This window comes from Bidens hawaiensis, unplaced genomic scaffold (assembly GCF_021521415.1).
Source record: "Bidens hawaiensis isolate Kalapana, Puna unplaced genomic scaffold, B.hawaiensis_p1.1 tig00023079_1, whole genome shotgun sequence".
NCBI lineage: Eukaryota > Viridiplantae > Streptophyta > Magnoliopsida > Asterales > Asteraceae > Bidens > Bidens hawaiensis.
In genome coordinates, this window is record NW_027493616.1 from 250,123 (window position 1) to 263,753 (window position 13,631).

At 37.0% G+C, this 13,631-nt stretch overlaps 2 pseudogenes across 1 annotated transcript; one reads left to right on the forward strand and one right to left on the reverse strand.

Moving 5' to 3' along the window:
• The first annotated feature begins 2,476 nt into the window (after positions 1-2,476).
• On the forward strand, positions 2,477-5,074 carry LOC143566947 (receptor-like protein kinase HERK 1 pseudogene; annotated as a pseudogene).
• Positions 5,075-6,274: 1,200 nt separating this feature from the next.
• LOC143566938 (chalcone--flavanone isomerase-like) lies at positions 6,275-12,300 on the reverse strand (annotated as a pseudogene). The gene is made up of 4 exons (XR_013141313.1): positions 12,085-12,300; positions 10,389-10,468; positions 6,705-6,928; positions 6,275-6,460 (listed from the first exon to the last, which is right to left on the reverse strand). The product of XR_013141313.1 is annotated as a chalcone--flavanone isomerase-like (transcript).
• Positions 12,301-13,631: the final 1,331 nt, after the last annotated feature.

Consider the following 13,631-nt stretch of genomic DNA (forward strand, 5'->3'; position numbering starts at 1 on the left):
GAACCGAAACCAAAACGAAAACCGAAAAAGCGAAACCGAACGGCTTCAAAACTCCATAAACCAAAGTTTTGATTTTCGGTTTGGTTATAGCCAAAAACTGCACCGAACGCACCACACACACCCTACAAATAAGGACATGGATTTCAAATAAGCTCGTTTTTGGTTGATTAAACACTCGAATAAAGCTATATCTAGATTCAAACGGCTCATTCGACATCACGGGGCTGCGGTGTCGGGTTCTAAATTGTTGGGTCAGCTGAGATAAACGATTTCTTACATTCGATTGGTCTTGGATAGTTGAATGGAAAAGTGTTGAGAGTGTTTGGCTTAAGTGTGTGTTTTTTATGGTGTAGGCTAAGGTGTAAAATGAAAGATATTGATGGAAAGTGTTGAGTTCATATTTAGTGGTTTTGTACTTAGTCTATGCTTGTATGGCTTGTGTCTTGTTTGCATATGTAAACCGAGATCGATATGTGATCTCAGTGGGCTTGGGCTAGGTTGTGGTTTGCCTATATATAGATGTTATGTGACCATTTCAATTTCATTTTTATGCTTAAAATTAAAATCAACGATGAGATTCAACGATCAATAACATAATGACATGTGGCTCTTAAATCTCATCGTTAGGATGAGATTAGTCTTAAATCTCATCGTGTCATTACTCTCAAACTCACCATTACGATGAGATTTAAGAGTCACGTGTCAGTATGTTATTGGTCGTTGAATCTCATCATTAATTTTAAATTTTAAGCATAAAAATGAAATTGAAATAGTCATTTTTGAAAGGGAAAATTCCCTAAATGATCCTAAAGAAGAGAGAGAAAAAAAAAATAATCTTATTTAAGTCAAGATTCCCAAAACAACCCTTAAAATATGTACTGAGAAGACACATTGGGAAAATAAACGACTATATTTTTTAACCAGTCAAAATGTGACATGTGTAAAGGTACTGACACACCAGACGAGATTTTTAAAAATCTCGTCTGGTCCGACCATATTTTTAAGTTAATTAACTTTTTAAAAAACCGTCTCTTCAGACGGTTTTTTTATGTTTCTCGTCTGGTTCGACCATATTAATTTTTTCTTGATATTTGAGATTTTTTAATTTCGTCTTGGTAGACGCATTTTAATTGAATTTCGTCTTCCAAGTTCATATTCCAAAATTTCTTATCCTGTGAGTTCAAATCTCTTTTATTCTCCTAACTATATCTTCTTATATCTATAACTCCGATCATTGAAAATCATAACTACACTTTAGCGAAATGAAGTATAAGAGAGGAGATCGAGTCGAGGTTGCGGATGGGTCATGGATTTTTGGGATCGTACTACGGCGGTAACATAATTTCCATCATCATTGTTTTGCCATTTACCACCATAACAAACTACAATATTATCAAATTCCATAAAACCTAATTGAAAGCTAACTAGAAGAACTTGAAGATAAAAAGGAAGAAGATGAAGATGAATAAATAATACTTGAAGAGTTGATAGTTTAATTTAGTAAAGTGGGGTCTACCTAAAACATAATTAAAAATACCGCCGGATTAGACGGAATAATAAAAGACATTGTCGGTCAAGACGGAATACGAAAAAAACTATCGGTCCAGACGATATTTAAACTTTTATAACCACCAAATAAGAAACTTTGGAATATGAACTTCGAAGACGAAATTCAATTAAAATGCGTCTACCAAGACGAAATTAAAAAAACTCAAATATCAAGAAAAAATTAATATGGTCAGACCAGACGAGAAACATAAAAAAAACCGCCTGGAGAGACGGTTTTTTAAAAAGTTAATTAACTTAAAAATGTGGTCGGACCAGACGAGATTTTTAAAAATCTCGTCTGGTGTGTAACATTTACACGTGTCACATTTTGACTGGTTAAAAAATATAATCGTTAAAAATCTCGTCTGGTGTGTAACATTTACACGTGTCACATTTTGACTGGTTAAAAAATATAATCGTTTATTTTCCCAATGCATCTTCTCAGTACATATTTTAAGAGTTGTTTTGGAAATTTTGACTTAAAAAGGATTATTTTTTTTTCTAGGATTATTTAGGGAATTTTCCCTTTTTGAAATCTCTCTTCTTATTTTAGTCATTTATATTTAACTTTTCATTTTTTAAATCTTAATTTCCTCAAATTCGTAAGGAACCTTCATACTCTCTGACCAACCTGTCGGGTTGTTTCACATGAATCGGTGAGCCCACTTCCGTCAATTATTAAATTATATACCTCGCTAGCTAGCTGTACTCCTCCATCTTATCCTAATTTGTTTTCTGCTTTTTAATTTTGATGTGTATATACTATATACTGTGTACCCTTTTCAATTCAACAACAGTGTGTGAATAATTGACCCAAATAACACCAACCCAGTTCTTAAATTGCTCTTAATTTCAACTTATTATTAATTCTCAGCTTCTGTGGACTGATCACTCATCACTCTCAAAACTGGGGATTTGGGTAGAATTTGAAATTAAAGGTTTGTTTGTTGCTAATATTCTTTCATTCTTTTGTTGGGTTTTGTTAATTCTCACTCTTTATATCCTTTGATTCAATTGGTTCCATAACGTTATGGGATTTGTGGGGTTTGGATTGCTTGTTTTCGTTATGTCCACCATGTGTTTGATAAAATGCTCCTTAGAGTTTGACCCTGTAGATAACTATTTATTAGACTGTGGATCACCTAGAAATACCTCAGTAGGCGATCGGGTTTTCGTACCCGACCGATTCCTTTCAGACCCTGAACAAGAACCCGTAAGTGCACCGGATTCTCAAACGCTCCCGTCTGCTTACGGGTCCTCATTGTATAGAACAGCTAGGATTTTAAACCGAACATCGAACTTCACGTTCCCGATCAACCAGCACGGGCGACATTTCGTCCGGTTATACTTCTTCCCGTTTGATACTCAAACCCGTAACCTGAGTCGTTCGAAATTCTCGGTTTCTGCTCATGGTTTTACTCTACTGAAAGATTTCGAACCGGATAGTCCACCTACGGTTAAGGAATATTCTTTAAACGTTACCTCGGACGAGTTGGTTATAACTTTTACGCCTTCTGTTAACTCGTTTGCGTTTATAAACGCGTTAGAAGTTATATCGCACCCAGATGAACTCATTCCCTTTTCAACCGAAACCGTTGAGCTTCCAAAAACGCATCACGGTTTAACCGCACTCACGTTGCAAACCGTGGCTCGTATCAACATGGGTAACCGATCGGTTTCACCCGATGACGATACGTTATGGCGAGCTTGGAACTCTGACGGTTCGTTTATTAAACAGAGCAATTTTGTTCAGTTCGTTTCGAATTTGAGCACGGTAAACTATACTGAAAATGGCCCGTCGGTTGATATTGCTCCGGTTTCCGTGTACGGGACCCTTACTAAACTTGATAATGAGCTTAACCCGGGTGCGATCCTGAACAACACGTGGTCTTTCAATGTTGACCCGGGGTTTTCGTACTTTGTTCGGTTTCATTTCTGTGATATTCTCCATCGACGACGGCCTTCAGAACTGGTGTTTAATGTTTATTTAAACTCGATGTGGGTTAAGAAGGATCTTAATCTTGGTCAAGAAACGTCAAACGTTCGGGGTGCTCCATATTTCTTGGATGCGGTCACTCATGTTGGCGGGCCCGGCATGATAAACGTAAGTATAGGAACTAGTAATCTTAACGGGGTGTTACCGGAAAGTATTCTTAACGGGGTTGAGATTATGAAAATAAGCGATAATAAAGGGAATCTTGATGGAACCCATAGTAAGACCATGTCGTTGACTTCACGGTCAAACAAGAAAATTTGGGTCATTGCAGTATCAGCTGCAGGAGCGTTGTTTATAATAGGCGTTCTCGGTTTGCTGATCTTCGTTTTGTCGAGAAGGAATATTAAAAAAGCATCAAACGCGGGCCTTTCTGAACAATACCCGAACCCGGATGAAAGTACGATTTTTTCAAAGTCAAAGGTCGGGTATCGTTTCCCGTTACACGCAATTCAAGAAGCTACCGATAGGTTTAGCGAGAGTTTGGTCATCGGAATTGGCGGTTTTGGAAAAGTTTATAAAGGTACGTTATTTGACGGTACGATAGTCGCAGTTAAACGTGGGGCCCCACAATCGCATCAAGGGTTAGCCGAGTTTCAAACCGAGATAGAAATGTTATCGCAGTTTCGTCACCGTCATTTAGTGTCGTTAATTGGGTATTGCGACGAACGGAACGAGATGATAATAATATACGAGTATATGCAAAACGGGACTTTGAAAAACCATCTGTACGGTTCGGATCTCCCAAAGCTGAACTGGAGGCAACGCCTCGAGATCTGCATCGGTTCGGCAAAAGGACTTCATTATCTACACACGAGTTCAGCAAAAGCAATTATTCATCGAGACGTTAAATCGGCTAACATATTATTAGATGAAAACTTCATGGCTAAAGTTGCTGACTTTGGGCTTTCAAAGAACGGGCCCGAGCTTGATCAAACTCATGTAAGCACCGTGGTCAAAGGTAGTTTCGGTTATCTTGACCCCGAATACATGACTCGACAACAGTTGACTGAAAAATCAGACGTCTATTCTTTTGGGGTGGTTATGTTTGAGGTTTTGTGTGGGAGGCCCGTTATTGACCCGTCTCGTCCACGTGGCATGGTTAGTTTGGTCGAGTGGGTCAAAGAGTTGAAAGGCAAAGGCGAGCTGGAGAAAATTATCGACCCGTATCTTGTCGGGAAGATGAAAGTTGACTCTTTGAAGAAGTTTGTGGAGATAGGTGATAAATGTTTGGCAGATGAAGGTGTTGATAGGCCTACAATGGGGGATGTTTTGTGGAACCTTGAGTATGCACTTCAACTTGAGGGGGTTGAAATGAAAAATGGTCAAACGGTCAACGAGTCGGGTAAAAGTCAAGTGGAGAATGGTGTGAGTAGCACAATGTTAAGTGAAGGAAGTATGGGTGATCTTGATGGTGTGTCAATGAGTAGAGTGTTTTCAGAGATGGTTAAAGGTGATAAACATGATATGAGGTGAAGAAAAGATGAAGCTTTTGTTGGTTAGGGAGATATTTGTTCTAGTGTTCTTTTGTTTTTTTTATTTATTTGTTAAGTATCTATCCAACTTGTAAGATGATGTTTTTGATGATTGATTTGAAGTGTTATTTTGATTGGTGTTATGACATAAATGAGTTGGTATGAGTTCAATCATTGCTTGGTTCCTTTGTCCAAGAATTTTTTTTAAAATAAATGGGAGTTTCATTTTATAATTCGTTTTTGGGAACAATTATATAGATAAAAGTCTGGTTTTGTAAATCAATACATATATTGTTAACGTTCAAATAAAATTAATGTGTTGATTGTAGGAATCAAATAAAGTAATTATATAATTATTTTATGATATAATTACATAATTTTTCTACTTGATTTTTAGAATTAGCACCTTAATTTCATTTGTATTTGATTTAAACCCACTTATATAAAAATGTGTAGATTTAAAAGTATGATTGGAGGGGTATGTTTGTTCTAAAATTGAGAAAAAAAGAAACTTTATTTACTAAATTACAATGTTACATAAATGATCCCTATTATATTTTCGTAAGTTAAAGCTAAAATTTATAATAACTAGTGTGCTATTTAGGGTTTGCAAGCGAAGTGATTTGATATAATCACATTACAGAGAAGCGATCTAGTGAAACTTTAATCAATTATATCTTTATTAATTTCATGAAACGTTACAACTAGGAGATTAAAAGCAAGATAATAAGAGAGGAAGACGGAAAGGGAATACACTCTTAACAAGATAATAAGGGTATGGGAGAACCAAGTTAATAAAGAGGAAGACGGAAAGCCAATACACTCTTAACAATATATTCATTCATGCACTATTCTCCCGAACTCTTGTGCGTTATATTCACGAACAACATACCTGCTTTCTTAACGGGCTCTTTAAATGGGCTACTAAGTTGGGTCCACGAAGAACTAATGTGGTTCATAACAGCAAATTCTGGTGATTACATTTTCTGTGATTGTCTAAATTACATTGATGATTTGACTATATCATATAGGATGTTATACAAATCTACAATGTTTTACCATACAAATCCATGATAAAGATTTGGCAAAGATGCGCCACATTATGAGCAAAATATTTCTAACTTTTTTAAAAGGTTGAGTTTTATAAAACTAAAAACTGTGTTTTCTTCAATTGTTGTACAATATTATTATTTTTTCAACATAAACCTTATTTAATGCATCTAGCAGGCAAGCGGGCAACAATATAAACCATTTTTGCTTACATTTTCCACTTCTTATCAAACTACTTCATGAGATCTGAGAGTCTTGATGCCAAAGTTTGTTTGGCTCCTGGGGAAACACCGTGCTTCCCTATCAGCATCTCGATCATTGCTTGTCCTAATTGTTCATTCTCTAAAACAACATTCGCAGCTTCTGGTATGGTACCGTCATTTGAGAAGCTGATCTACATTCAAACAAAATAGAGAAAATTAATTTCACACGTTTACACAATTTGAACATTTTAGCTCATTCAAACAAGGGGGTTGCGACTTAACTTTGTACGTTTACCTGCCACTTTATTGTATCGTTTGAGATCGACAATATATCAAATATGTTACACGTAGCGTAATTATTAGTATAACAAGAGTAAAAAATATTATTATGTAATTACTCTAGAGTAAACACCATATATCTAGGATGGAACTAACCGTAGTCAATCCAGCGGGTGATACAGTGAAGAGAATAAAGGAGCCTGGTGGGAAGTTTTCGTCCTTGAAGGCGTCGAGAAACTTGTTAATGATTGTGTCATGTGCATCGGTATAAGTTCCGTGTGTCTTCAAAATCGCAACACTAGTTTCCGACACCTTTCCAGATATCTGCTTACCGGCTAATGGTAATATTGGTGTCACCCGAATACATCTTTCAAAGGAACCTGTACACAGAACGTAAATGTAAGGAACATAAATACGTCTAATGGGCAAAAATGGGATTTGCCAAAACGAACAAAGATTTAAATAAATTGTTAAAAAAGTACAAAAAAGGTTCATATCCGCTATTTTTTCATGGCTTTAAGTGGCAATGGATGAAGGCAACAACATCGTAGCTGGTGAATTTGGCGGTGATAATGGTATGATGGTGTCGACGATGACAAGCAGTTGGTTGCGAATGGTTGTAGGTGGTGCTAACCTTTTTCGACCCTTTTAAGTTGACATGTTCTTTTTAATAGTCCTACGATTTGATCATTCACTTGTTATATAAATTCATAAATTGAATAGACAAATATTTACTCGGTCTATGATTTGTGTTTTCCCAAATAAACTCCTTACAATCATATGTAATTAATATTTATCAATATCAACTAATTCTTTGAAAAAATGGAACATGACTGATTGACTGACTCTTATTGTGTTTATTAGTTATGCAGTTTACTCATTTTGAAACAGAATAAACTGAAAACCAAACCCGGACATATAAATAATACCCTCGTATAGGCTCGCAAGCTTACTGAAATAAGCTAAGATTGGGCTCGTTAATTACAAAAAAAAAGTTTTTAGGCTCAAACTCACGCTCGAGTTCACTTATATCCGGCTCCATTAGAGTTTTTAGCAATATTCTTGGTTTGTTTTGTGTTAATATGATACGATTACAAAGATTGGAGAAGAAGAAACCAAAATAGAGGAGGAAATATTATCACAAAACATTCTGTTCTTCATTCCAAATCAAACGTAACTAAATAGAATTCCAATTACAAAAGACACCCCCAACTAAACCAAAATAGCATACCACTCCCTAACATTAAAATAATAATAAAACATAAATATAAATAATATAAATTGCGTAACAATACTCCTCCGTTAACCTACTTTTTGCCCTCAAAAAGTAAACCCTTCAACTCAAGCATCAACCTAGATCATCTTGTTCGAGGTTCACATCGGCTTCAACATGAATCACAAAAAGTTGTTTCTTCTTACAGTTATGCCCCGGGACAAACTTTTCAGAACACCAAAAGCATTCCCCCTTTGACCTTTTTAAGTCAAGTTCCTCACTCGTCAAGCGCTTCGAGTTGACATTTTTCGGTTTATAAACCGATGGCTCGTTGACTCCAGTTGTTGGATTTGGCAACAAGGGAAGTTTTGAAGCATTGATAGGAGGGTTAATTTTGGTATCTTCGCGTTGCGAACCATCCTCCACATCTTTAAGTTGATTCATCAAGCTCGAGTTGTTGATAGTTTGAAGTCTCGCTAACCCATACGCCTCATGTAACGTTTGGGGCTTGAACATCTTTACCGGACCTTTTATTCCCGGCTTCAAACCTTTCACATATTGGCTAACAACATATGGCTCACTAATCGTAACCTTGTTAAGCAAGCGATCGAAACCTGAATTATAGTCATGTAGGCCATCGATGTCATCAGTAATCTGAACCAGAGATGCTATTTCTTCCATTGCATCTTCAAACATGGCATTAGAGAAGCGTGCTGAAATAGCCTTCACATAGTCTGCCCATGGCAGATCTGCTACGGAACCCTTGCGGATTTTCATAAAGGCTTGATGCCACTCGATAGCATCCCCTTCGAGATGTATAACCGCACATCTGAGTTTCGCATTATCTAGAGTCTCATCGATGAAGAAGAAGTGTTCACAACGATGAATCCAGCCCTCAACGTTTTCCCCGTTAAACTTGGGAAAATCGATCTTACCCACAGGCATCTGCCGATAATTGACTCGTGCATCTGCATTGGTGTTGCGGACATCACCGATACCAGAACCATTAATCGCCTTCAAGATCTGTTCTTGTTGGCTCATCATGGCGGCTAGGGTTGCTTGGAGTTCGGATATGGCTTTTTCGTGATCCTTGATTGTCTTCTCAACCTCTTGATTGCAAGTGTTAGTCATCTCAGCGGTTGCGAATCCGATGAAGATCGCCTGGAAAAAGCTTTGATACCTAGTCCAGTGAATTGAAGGCCACCGTGCTCGTGTTAAAAGTTTTACGGTGTGGCAAAGCCGTAATTTGGGTTGAAGTCTGCTGAGTTGGCGAACGTCGGCGTCATATAATCTGACAGCATAATTAACTGACACGGCTAACTCACATTTTGGCTGAACTACCGGGTGTCCCATTTATCAGAGTGAAACATTCTCAAAACGCATGGCTTCGGCTAGTGAGCTGGTATGGGACGGCGAACTTGCCCTTCAGACATGCGTGGCATAGGGGAAGACCAGCACCTAAGTCTTGCACGTCGGTATGGGACGACATGTGTATGCACGAGGACGTGCATGGTTATGGTGGTGGGAGAGTGTCACGGACCAAATATTTGAAGATCGAGATGCTTGATTTGTGTTGTAACGCTTGGGTTTGTTGGCTCGTCCCGGACTTCATTGGGCACGGCCTCAGTGGGAAAGAAGGCGTACATGCCTAGTCGTGCTTGCACGACGAACGCATCGCTGGTTGCGAGCTGTTGCCGCTCGCCTGATGAGTCCAAGGCAGGACGAAACCAGCAAGCCCTGATTATGAGCGGATCGATTGGCTGGCCTTCGGGCGCCACACGGAGTCAAAGGGATAGCTCCATGACAAGTCAAGCATCTCGATGTGGGACAAGTCCCATACCTTGCAATGGTTTCAGTCCGTAACAATGCACCCTCCTTAAGGGCCAACATCCTCGTTGGTCACGGCTGGCTCACTCCAGGCCACCACTCCGTGGGCCACCACTCCGTGGGCCACCACTCCGAGTCCTCGTTGGTCACGGCTGGCTCACTCCAGGCCACCACTCCGAGGTTGGCTCTGATACCAATGTTACAAGCCAAATAGAAGAACTCAACCCAAAAGACTAGTCTGATAGGTGAGGGAACCCATTTGGCTTATAAACCCCACATCAGTTGCCAATACAACCGATGTGGGACAAGTCTCATACCTTGCAATGGTTTCAGTCCGTAACACGGCTGGCTCACTCCAGGCCACCACTCCGTGGGCCACCACTCCGAGTCCTTGTTGGTCACGGCCACGTTGGTCACGGCTGGCTTCCTCCAGGCCACCACTCCGAGGTTGGCTCTGATACCTATGATACGATTACAAAGATTGGAGAAGAAGAAACCAAAATAGAGGAGGAAATATTATCTCAAAACATTCTGTTCTTCATTCCAAATCAAACGTAACTAAATAGAATTCCAATTACAAAAGACACCCCCAACTAAACCAAAATAGCATACCACTCCCTAACATTAAAATAATAATAAAACATAAATATAAATAATATAAATTACGTAACATAATATAATGTCGGATTGCCGTCTAGGAAAAAAAAAAGAATATTAAACGAACAGGAATACAATTCCGTTCATTTTAATATTCATTTGTATCTGTATTCACATTGATAAAAAATGTTTCTTAGGATTACCAGTAATGATGTCCTTGTAAAACTCGTCGGAATCATTCAACTCCTCACGGACTTGCCTTCGATCTCCAAACATCTCACACCTAGCACGCAGCATAAAAACATTATTCGCATTTCACAGTATTCGAACACCACATTTGCAATCGGGGGTGGCGCCCCCCTGTTATTTTAAGTAGTAGTGTAAGTTATCCGTTTTCGGCCAAAAAAAATTTATACGTAGTGTAAATTTAGCCATTTTCGATCAAAAAATTTTATACTTAGTGTAAAATTTAGCCGTTTACGGACTAAAAATTTTAAACGTAGTGTAAAATTTAGCCCTTTTCGACCGAATTTTTTTATACGTAGTGTCAGTTTAGCTGTTGTCGGCCGAAAATTTGAGCCTAGCCCCCTTTGTATGTGATATTTTGTATACATATTGAGTCCCCCTGTATTAGTCCAAGTTTCGCCACCGTTTGCAATACCAGGCCGTTTCTGAGATTTCGGATAATTTTATTTTTGAAAGACCGGCGATAATTGTGATAATAATGAGCAATGAACAAAAACAAAGTTATTTATATATACATATAGTTACAGGGGAGGGTTCTAACGAAAATCGCATTTAATTTAAAGAATGAGAGCCACTCTTAAACAATAAATTTTTAACGTTTATTATTACAATGGTATTATGGGTTAGGTTTAAATAAGAAGTTTGATTTTCCTAAAACAAAATAAATAAATAAAATATGTATATTGCGGAAATACATATATGTACCTTGCATAGTACATATATATGTCTTATACGAGATAAATATATACGGATTACGAGCTACATATATGTACTTTCGTGAATTACAAACATTTTTTTTCTTTTGGTTTTGATAAAGATTAATAACATATAAAAACAACGAAATAATAACGTAATTTTGATAAAGCTACATATACTAGTTTGATCCTCCCGTGTTACGGGAGTTTATTTAAGTTTTTGTTTTCCAATCGCTTTGCTATTCTATGATGATTTATTCTAATTTTTAACGTAATTTTGTTCTAATTTAATACATATATATTAGTTTGTTATTATATTTTTTAGCGTTTGGGTTTTTTCAATTAAGATGTGTAGGTTTTTTAGTTTTTTAACGAACAAACATAAACGAACACGAGCATGTTGATTTTTTTACATGAATAAACATGAACACAAATATTTGTCTAATGAAAAAGGAGGCGTTGACGTAGTTGACGGTGGTGGGTAGTATCGGAAGTTAATCGGCGATGGAGATGATAGACCAACAACGGAGAACATGTAAAGGAGAGAAATTAAATTAGGGTTTGATGATGAAAGTGTTTACTAATAAATGAGATCTTATAACCCATTTGAGGGCTATTAGGGTTTGGTAAGACCCATAACCCGTGGAAATTATTATTTGTTTATTAAGGGGTTATTTCACATGTTATAACCCGTTTAAGTGTTATCTGGGTTTGGTAAGACTCATACCCATAAATTCGGGTTAAATGTATGAGAAATCTCCATTTAGATTTCAAGCAATCTGGTGGCTCTAGAGAACAGGGGAACAACATGAGAGCGACATATAGGATTTGATGGTAGACAATTATATATATAGTTAGATTGAACTGGCCGAACCGGCCCTTACTAATAGTATTAGTTAAATTTAACAATAAAGCTCCACAATAATATTTAAAATTAATTGATTTGAATCATAGATACCTGCACCTCCGAGGAATAAGGTATTGGTTGCACCAGGAGGTTTGATGGATGGTGGAAAGACAAAGGATTCGACCTGGATACTGGTGACTGATGGCAGGTTAGCCATGGAAGTTATTGTTGGAGATAAAATTTGTGTTTAATAATAGTAGAGGATTATAAGGAAACAAAAGGGTTAGGTGGATTATGTAAAAGAGAACATGGCATGGGTGTATTTGTAGGACTTCGAAGATTCAAGACTAATAAAACAAAACTTGTTTTTCTTTGAAAGGAAGCATGGTTTTCGTTTACTTTTAATCATTCAAATCCGAGTATCTGACATCCATTAACGGTGCTGCTAAACGTACCCCTTAAACCCGAAACCTTAAACCCGAAAACCCGAACCCTAAACCCGAAATCATAAAAAACGCGACTTGAAAAAAAAATATTAAATCCTTAATTTTGTGCTAATTTGGTAATTATATGATTTTAATGGGTGACATGAAAGTTGGTTTTTCCAGGGGAGGGGGTATGACAAGCAACCAGGAGGGGTACGTTTAGTCTGACCCTAACTATAAATATTTTTTTTTATGAACAAGTTTTGGTTATGACTAACTATATCATTACATAATTAATAATAAGAAATCTACCATTAGGCTATGTGTAGTGTGGGGGGGGGGCTACAAAATGGACCGACTTGAGTCATATGATGCCCAATCAACAAACGATGGGTATTGGTGTTAGCGGACCGAGTATTATTATATACTAGTTTGAGCCCCTTGTGCAACGTGAGTTTATTAGATTTTTATTTTTAATAGTTTTGTTATTTTATATTTTGTAATAATTTGTTTTATATTTTAGCGTTGTTTTGTTTTAATACGTATGTATTAGTTCACTACGTTCATTATATTCTTTAACGTTTGAGCTTTTCAATTGAGATATGTAGGTTTTTTTATTTTTAACAAACTAACATAATAGAAAAAAGAACATGTTGATTTTTTTAACGAACAAACATAAACACAAATATTTATCATATGAAAAAGGAGCGGTTGATGTAGTTGGCGATGATGGTTGATGCATGAGAGGGGAGTTTGACGATGGTGGGTAATAATTGGAAGTTAACCGATTATTGAGAGGATACACCCTCTGGCATGGTCTTGAACTTTAATCCTATCAACTAGGGATGAATGACATCCCAGGAGTGATCTTTGCACCCTCTAGCATGTCTGTGTTATCCACGCCTTTGAGTGGAAAATTTGCTTTGACCGTGTTATTATCCCATATACCAATATAATTCGCCCCTTATGATTATGCTCTATTAGTTTCATTCAGCCTTGGACTTCAGATATATTTATTTTTTAATAGTAAAAGTTAATAAAATATATCTTTTGGTTGATTTGTAATTATGACCGGTTAATTATAATCGTTGACGAAGTCATGTAATTTATAAAGGAAAGTGATGTATAATAAAAAACAAAATTCTGTTTGTTACGTTATGAATAATGACAAAAAAAAGAAGATATTTTTTATTGTTATTTCTCCATAATTGATACACTTTTCATATATGGGAC